General features: G+C 50.5%; 1 protein-coding gene across 2 annotated transcripts in view; it reads left to right on the top strand.

Annotated features, from left to right (window-relative positions):
• The window catches only part of SLC27A1 (solute carrier family 27 member 1), a 31686-nt gene that overhangs the window by 1795 nt on the left and 23891 nt on the right, over positions 1-6000 (top strand). The gene's annotated exons all lie outside the window — the stretch shown is intronic.

Genomic DNA, 6000 nt, shown 5'->3' with positions numbered 1-6000 from the left:
GGGGCCGGGGCTCGAAAGAGTGATGGATTAGGGGTCTCTGAGGGAACTGCAGGGGACAGCTTGAGGGTCTCTGGAGGGAGATAGTAAATTTCAGCATTCTAGAGGCTGTGTGGGAGACCTCAGGGGGCTGGAAGGTAACTTGGGGATCTTTGGGCAGCTGGTAGGGGTTCCAGAGAGCTGGGGCTGATTGGGAGGCCGTGGGTATTTGGGGGGGCTCTGTGGGGACTTGGTGACGGTGAGAGGCCTCTAGAGGTTCTTCAGGGATTCCCGTAGGTCCCTAGGGGTCCACAGTGATGACCCAGTGGTCTTTGGGGGCTGCAAAGACACTTTGGGTTTTTTTTAGGGCTTTCTCGGGGGGGGGGTGAGGGATGAAGGGGCTTCTTGAGGCATCTGTGAGATACTTTTAGGATTTCTGAAGGGTGTGTGTCTCCTGGGAGCCATTTACCAGTTTTCTCTGTGGCCCAGGGCGCTCTTTGAGAGTTTGGGATCTGTGCAGGATTTGAGGGGCTCAGGGTTTGTGGAGAGGTTGCTGCGTATTCCAAGACTTGTTTGGGGATCTCTAGAGACCATGATCTCTCACGAGGGGATTTTGGTGTCCTATGCAGGTATCCTTGGATAAAGGTCTCTGGGATGTCTCTGAGGGGCTTGCTTGAAGAAGCTGTTGGGGGTCCTCCTGGGGTGGAATAGGCGTTGCTGGAGATTCCCATCGGAGCAGATCTTAGTAACAACCCCCACACCGGAATGCCTAAGCACCTGCTGTGGGTGGGCCAGGCTGATCCTCTCAGGGGAGGTGGGGGAACTAATCCACTGTAAGGGTAAAGAAACAGGCTCTGGGAGCAGCAGGGATGGTGCGGAGCTGGGGAAAGTTCCACTGCCAATTGACTGGTTCTGAACCTTCTAGAACTCATCCTTTTGTCTCCATGCTCTGGCCCCTGCCTCGGCCTTTGGTCTTTCTGGCATACAGATTTGACCATGCCCTCTGTTCACACCCTCCACAACCCCCATCCTCTGCAGGAGAAAAACTCAACCTCCAGCTGGACACTAGGTTCTGGGACCTATGCCAGGATCTGCCCACTCGCCACTCCCCACCTCCACAGGTTCACCGGACCCTCACATCAACTTGTCAGGCTCAGAATGTTCCCTCTGCCTGGAACACACTGAACCTCCTTTTGCCTGGTGATGCCTTACGATGTTGCCTCCCTCGGGGGACCCTTTGCTGAATTTTCCTACTCAACAGTCTCCCATGGTTCTTTGTTGCCCTTAGAATCTAGACCATGTGAGGTTCCTGACTATGTCCCCAACCTCGTCTCCTTTCTTTTCTTTTCTTTTCTTTCTTTTTCTTTCTTTCTTTCTTTCTTTCTTTCTTTCTTTCTTTCTTTCTTTCTCTCTCTCTTTCTTTCTTTCTTTCTTAAAAGATTTTATTTATTTACTTGACAGAGCATGAGAATGCACAAGCAGGGGGAGCGGCAGAGGGAGAGGGAGAAGCAGGCTCCCCGCTGAGCAGGGAGCCTGATGGGGGACTTGATCCCAGGACCCTGGAATCATGACCTGAGCCAAAAGCAGACACTTAACCGACTGAGCCACCCAGGCACCCCCCTCTTCTCCTTTCTTTTGTCACTCTTCCAGCTACACTGGCCTTCTTGCTGTTCCTCAACATGCTTAGCCCCAGGGCCTTTGTACTTGCTGCTCCCTTTGCCTGGATCACTCTTTCTCTGCTCTTCCTTTTCATTATGCCATGGCTCGAATGTCACCCCAGAGAGTCCTCTCCTGACACTGCATCCCTGTATGCCCTACCACCTTGTTGCTCTTTGGCAGAATGGCCAACATTTACAGAGTGCTCCCTCCATGCCAGGGCTAAGCATGACTTCTTTAAACCCTCCCAGCAACCCTGTGATGTGGGTACTCTCTTGTCCCCCTCTTACAGATGAGCAAACTGAGGCACAGCATAGTTTGGTCACTTGCCCAGGGTCACACAGGGGGAAGGTAGTGGGGACAGGATTTGAACCTAGGCGGTGTGGCTCCAAAGCTTGACTTGTCACCACTAGCAGCATTTGTCATTTGTAATTATCTTTTTTTAAAATAATTTTTGAAAGATTTAATTTGTTTATTTGAGAGAGGAGAGGGAGCACGAGCAGGGGGAGACGCAGAGGGAGAAGCAGACTCCCCGCTGAGCAGAGAGCCCAATGTGGAGCTTGATCCCGGGACTCTGAGATCATGACCTGAGCCGAAGGCAGATGCTTCGCCAACAGCCACTCAGGCCCTGTCATTTGTAATTCTCTTATGTGTCTGCTTTCTCGCCTTTTAATTCTTGAGTTTCTTTCCCCCAACCAGGCTGTGGGCCTTGTGGGAGCACAATGGAAGCTGTGTGGGTCTTCGTGCCACTGTGAACCTGGTCTCCATATAGGGTGGCACATGGCAGGAACATGGGATGTGTGTGTTGGCTGGCAGTCCTTCTCTAGCTTCCCTGGGCGTGTACAGGTCCCAGCTCTGCCTCACTGAGCTGGAGTATCTGTGCCTGGCTCTCTCCCCCGGGGACAGGGCAAGAGCTGGGAAAATTCCAGCTCCCTGACACAGGGCTTGACAGATTTTTCTTTTTTTTTTTTAAGATTTTTTTTTTTTTTTTTTATTCGACAGAGATAGAGACAGCAGCGAGAGAGGTAACACAAGCAGGGGGACTGGGAGAGGAAGAAGCAGGCTCCTAGTGAAGGAGCCTGATGTGGGGCTCGATCCCATAACGCCAGGATCACGCCCTGAGCCGAAGGCAGACGCTTAACCGCTGTGCCACCCAGGCGCCCCTTGACACATTTTTCTGTAGGAGGCAGCCTCGAAGATGGCCCACCTCCTTGGTCTTCACATTCTCATATGATCCCCCCCTTGCTTTGAGTGTGGGCTGGATCTAGCAACTTGCTTCCAATGAATAGAACACAGCAAAAGTAATAGGATATTATATCCAAGATTAGTAACAAAAAAGACCGTGGTTTCCATCTTGGCTACTCTCTCAGATCACTCCCTCCGGGAAAAGCTGGCTGCTGTGATGTGAGGCAGCCCACGTGAGTGAACTTGGAAGTGGATTCTGTCCCAGTGAAACCTTGAGATGACCACAGCCCCAGCCAACACACTGATTGCAGCCTTACAAGATATCCTGAGCCAGAACCACACAGCTAAGCCACTCCTGGCTTCCCGACCCTCAGAAACTGTGAGATAATAAATGTTTCCAGCTGGTAATTTTGGAGGTAATTTGTTACCCAGCAATAGCTAACTAATGCAGCTTGGATAGCCCTCTCTAGGGACCAGGCTTTGTAATGGTCTCACACTCCTGTAAAGAAGGAATGCCTGCTGTCCTCACTTTATAGGCTGGTGAACCAAACACAGAAAGATGAGGTCATTTACTTAGGAATGCACAGCCAAGGAGGGCTTAGGGCACTGGAGTCCACGTTCTTAGCTACTGTGCTGTGCTGGGGGTGGTAGTGGGGCTGCATTTAGACCCGGGGATCAGAAAATATTTAAGCACCTGGCCCCACTTCTCCCACTTCATCCTGTATCCCCTATTTGTGGCCTGAAATCTGATCCCATTTATCCGTGTTGTTTTCTTTCTGCCCTGGTACTCTGGGGCTCGGGGTGAAAACATGAGGGGGCAGAAGGAATGGAAGGATGAGAAGAGGTCTCAGGAAGGGCCCAGAGGCAGACAGTGGCTTCTTTGTCTCCGGGTGGGGGTGGCTTGGACTGCTGCCAGGTGGGGCAGCCCAGGCATGTGGCTGGAGCTGAGCACCGGAGTCCACTGCCTGCCCACGTGGGTGTGCTCCAGAGAAGATGGGGGCGAGGGCAGGAGGGGACAGGCGGTGAGGGCTGGGCCCCATCCTGAATGCTCATGTAACCTGACTGTGACTAGCTCCAGCCTCTGCCTGTGTCCTGGAGTTTCACCTATGCATGGCGGGGGGGCCTCCTTGCAGGGGCTGCTTTCTGTGGTTCCCGGCCTTGCGGGTGATCCTTTCCCCGTGGCTATAAAAGTAGTAGCAGCTCCTGGGGTTCCTGGAGTGCTCTGTCAAGGTTACTCACCGGAAGCTCTCAGAGGAGAGCTGAGTACCCAGTAGGCATTCAGATGCATTCGTGCTGATTGCCGCCAGCTGGTAGGGGGGACCTTGGTGGCTGTGGAGGCTGGATGGTTGGGGGCTGGGTGGCCAGAGCCAGCGTGTCTAGCTGTGGACCTCAGCTGTGCCCCTTGCTGGCCTCTGAGTTTCAGTTCCTCCATCTGTAAAAATAGTCCCTATGTAGTCCCTCCTCTTCCAGAAGCATGCATCGACCACGTCCTGTGTGCAGCATGGGCGCTTGGCCTACCACGTGGTCCATGGCGAACGCTTTATTAATGCTTTGCGGCAAGCCTGAGGAAGAGCAGAGGGACCCTGCTGGGGGCCTGATTCTGGGCTGTTCTGCCCTGACTTGCTGTGTGATCTTGGGCATGTGAATTCACCTCTCTGAGCACCTACCTCATCCCGTCACCTGTCACATGGAAATCTTAGGACCTTACTTTGGAGGGTGGCCATAAGGTTAGCTCAGTGCCTGACACACAGTAGGTGCTCAATAAATGCCAAGGCTGCTCATCTTAGCTATTCTGTTTACTGTTGAACGGGTGAGATGGCAGGATCTGACCAGGGAGGTGGATGTATAGACAGCTGTCTTTTGTTTTGTTTTGTTTTGTTTTGTTTTGTTTTATTTTTTAGAGATTTTATTTATTTATCAGAGAGAGAGAGAGAGAGTGAGAGCACGAGCAGGGGGAGGGGCAGAGGAAGAGGAAGGCTCCCCTTCTAGCAAGGAGCCTGATGCGGGACTCGATCCCAGGACCCTGGGATCATGACCTGAGCCGAAGGCAGACACTTCACCGACTGAGCCACCCAGGCGCCCCGACAGCTGTCTTTTAATATTTTGTTTTTACTTGTTTTGTGTAATAGTCACTATATAACACGTGGTACAAAATTCAAATGTTAGAGAGGTTTACAGTGAATATTGTCCTCTCTGCTGCCCCCAGCCCTGCAGTTTCCTTCCTCAGAGGCATCTTCTGTCTCTTTCCCAAGATACAGTTACAGGAATATGCGCAGACCTTCCCAGTCTCCGTGCCTACAGATGGCTGCGCATTCCCCATCATATTTCTCACCTGGTGCTTTCTTTCCATTTTTACTTATCATTTTTACTTTTATTAAAGTCATGCAGGCTTCAAGATGAAAGATTCTAAGCCTTCTACCTCAAGTGGCAGCTGCGTGCCCCACCTCTCACCCACACCCACATTTTTCCTACCATACCTGGAATAACTCTTAGCTCTTGCCTGAATCTTTTGGGCTTTAACTCCATATCTGTAAATGGCTTATGTGACAATATTTGCATTTTTCAGTTGGAGACTTTTATCTGTCATCGCCTTTCATGGAAGAGGAGGATGTGACATCCCTTTATCCCCCTTGTCCTCACTCTTTTCCCGTCCCTCTGCATGCATGTACGCCCCCCCCCAACAGATACATGTTTTTCCATATCTTCACTGTCCCAATATTATCACAGTGGATTCTCATTGTTTACGGTAATTTTGTTCTATAAAGTCACTGCAAAGATTGGATTAACAAATATTGAGCGATCGTTCCTAGAGCAAATACAGGGTTAGGTTTCTGTAAACCTTTGGTCACAATATTTTTATCAGCCAAGCAGTACATAATCTTGTTTTATGTTTGTTCTGTTTAAAGACACCTCATTTTATATTCTTTTTTTTTTTTAAGCAAGCTCTGTGCCAAGTGTGGGGCTTGAACTCATGATCCCAAGATTCAGAGTTACATTCTGTCCTGACTGAGCCAGCCAGGCACCCCTATATTCTTTTTTAAGAAATATGTATTCTTGACTCATTACCAATGAACTCATGGCCAGCAGCGTTATAACTCATGCCTGAACAAAACTTTCTAAGTAAGACACATCCCAGTCTTGTTAGAAACACTAGACAGCACTTTAGCATTATGCCTGGGAGCC

The sequence above is a fragment of the Ursus maritimus genome, unplaced genomic scaffold (genome assembly GCF_017311325.1).
Source record: "Ursus maritimus isolate PB19 unplaced genomic scaffold, ASM1731132v1 scaffold_14, whole genome shotgun sequence".
Classification (NCBI taxonomy): domain Eukaryota; kingdom Metazoa; phylum Chordata; class Mammalia; order Carnivora; family Ursidae; genus Ursus; species Ursus maritimus.
The sequence above is the reverse complement of the archived record's forward strand: the minus strand, read 5'-3'. Positions and strand labels throughout refer to the sequence as shown.